This window comes from Pelmatolapia mariae, linkage group LG22 (genome assembly GCF_036321145.2).
Source record: "Pelmatolapia mariae isolate MD_Pm_ZW linkage group LG22, Pm_UMD_F_2, whole genome shotgun sequence".
Lineage (NCBI taxonomy): Eukaryota > Metazoa > Chordata > Actinopteri > Cichliformes > Cichlidae > Pelmatolapia > Pelmatolapia mariae.
Genome location: NC_086245.2, coordinates 6,984,867 through 6,987,744, shown reverse-complemented (window position 1 = coordinate 6,987,744; position 2,878 = coordinate 6,984,867).

Genomic DNA, 2,878 nt, shown 5'->3' with positions numbered 1-2,878 from the left:
AGCCGGGCGGCAGGCTTCTTCTTCGGATGCCGTCTCCCTCCGCGGCTGTGAGCAGGCTGCCGTGGCACCCAGGGTTCCCCAGGTATCACTCCGCAAATGAACAGATAGGTCCTAAGCAAAGTGGGGATGAGTTCAGACTGTGATTGACAAAGTATCTGTACTTCTCACCAGACATTCCGCACAATTATTAGTAAAATAGAGGAAAACATATTTACAAATAATCTATGCAAAATACAATAGACAAGCTGGATGAGTGATATAAGACAAATAAACAAACAAATATGAAATCATTTCAGTTTGTTCTGAATACTGTTACTGGAATGTCTGGCATAAAAAAAATGTTAGGTAAATTTTACCTAATTTGATATTGGAATAACATTTTATTTGTCTTAATTTGCAGTAATATGGTACAAATACAAACAGGCGTCACCTGTCTCATTGTCATTGTTCATGGGCAAAATTGGCACTCATGGGAGAGTTCAGAGGAGAAAAACACAGCTGACCAAAAAGAGCAGAAAACCTCGTCTCAAATGTACCAAAAACATCTTGGTGAGCCCAAAGGCCCAAAGACTTTTGGGAAAATGTTCTGTGGACTGACGAGACAAAATTTGAACTTTTTGGAAGGTTTTTGTCCCGTTACATCTGCAGTAAATCAAACACAACATTTCATAAAAAGAAAATCATACCAGCAATTAAACATGGTGGTGATAGTGCAGGGGTGGGCAACTCCAGGCCTCGAGGGCCGGTGTCCTGCAGGGTTTAGATCTCACCTTGGGTCAACACACCTGAATCAAATGATTAGTTCATTATCAGGCCTCTGGAGAACTACAAGACATGTTGAGGAGGTAATTTAGCCATTTGAATCAGCTGTGTTGGATCAAGGACACATCTAAAACCTGCAGGACATCGGCCCTTGAGGCCTGGAGTTGCCCACTCCTGTGATAGTGTGATGTTGTGGGGCTGCTTTGCTACTTCAGGACGACTTACCTTAATTGATGGAACCACGAATTCTGCTCTCTACCAGAAAATCCTGTAGAAGATTGTCTGGCCACTGGTTCATGGTGGGCATCACTCAGGTTATGCAGTAGGAAAATAACGCAAAACACACCAGCAAGTCCACCTCTGAAAGTCTGAAAGAACAAAACAAAACAAAAAAAGGTCCTGGATGGCTGAATTAGAATAATTCTGCAAATGAGAGTGGGCCAAAATTCCTCCACAGTGATGGAGTTATCGCAAATACTTTATTGCAGTTCTTGCTGCCAAGGGTGGCGCTATCAGTTATCAGTTATTATGTTTCCATGGTTCTAGGGTGGATTGGATAATTCTTTCCCTACGTAAATTCAATCATCTTTTAAAAAAATTGCTTTTGCACTTACTCAGGTTATCTTTGTCTAATATTAAAATTAGCTTGACAAGGAAAATGTAAGCGTGATAAATATGACCCCTTCAAGAAGGGGGCCAAATATTCATTCACACCACTTATATTTATAAGTGCTTTTCACAGACAAGACTCACGAAAAGCCAGTCAATCAATCAATACTTTACACTTATTCCTTTTATACAATTAATGCAACGCAAAGTTTTGTACACATTAAAAGCAGAAAATAAACAAAAATACAAACACATGCACACCTTTCACCAAACCCTCCCATCACACCTCCGTCCCGACACCCAAACGAGCCCACTAATGCAGTCTGTACTGTACAGGAAAACAAAATATCGTATCATACCAATCATAATCATATTGCATCAATTTAGTTATAAAGATATCATTTTAATCACCTGTGGCATAGCAAACCTTTTTAAAATTTTTGTTTTGTTTTGTTGCTGGCTGGCATCAGCTGTTCAGCTGTTCTGCTGTTGTGAAAAAGATGGCTCCATCATGGACAAAGTGAACATCTGCATCATCAGTATCATCAGGGGAAAAGCCAGACACATACAGAGTATTCTCCAAACGCAGAATCTAGCCTGCATCATAATGAAACAGATGTGAGCAGCAGTGCGCTGCACAAAACATGATATTGTTGTAAGAACAACAATAACAAAATGACAATTAATAGAAGCAAAGAAGAAAAATAAGAAAAATGGAGAAAGCAAAGAGAAGACGAGAATCATGGTACACAGTGTTAGCAGCACATTATGAAAACAGACACCACAAGGAAACAACGTGCTATCAATGGTGGGCAGAGTACATGCTTTATTTCTGTATGCACCACCTGCTGTGGCAGATTAGAAAATTATATCACTGTTTTTAGAACCTTGGAGCAAGAGGCTATGAATACTGTGCAGCTGCTATATGCACAAACATGCATGCGCACATCCTAGCTGAGGCGATGCAATCGCACACAGTAAGCAATCGAATGAAAGGAAAAACATATGTGTTGCATAACATATGTATAAACGTGATTATGCCTCTGCGTGCGTATGTGTGTGAATGTCACTGCATGGGCACGTATGCGTTGCTATGTAAATCTATGTCTGCAGGCTCGGTGCATTACTGTGGCCAGATGTGATCAATACGCTCCTCTATCATAAGTCAAGTGTGGCCTGGTTTGTACCCTGCTTTGTCATCAGTAATTTGTGACAGCGGGAGCAGGTAAAGATAAAGTTCTCAGTGCAAGCACGCTGTAACAACCTTTAAACAACAAGTAAAAAAAAGAACAACTGTACAATTATTTTAGCCACAGTTCATGGCATATGATATTTTAGCTTTACATAACAAGACCAAGGAAGCATTTCTTTTTAGTTTTTAGTTCTTCTCATAATAACAAGTTAAATCTTGCTAATACAGAAAAAATACAGCAGGACTGTAAAAGCCCCTCATAATGTATAAGAAAGGCAAAAACCATCAGAAAAATAACCATTGTCCTATAAGAAG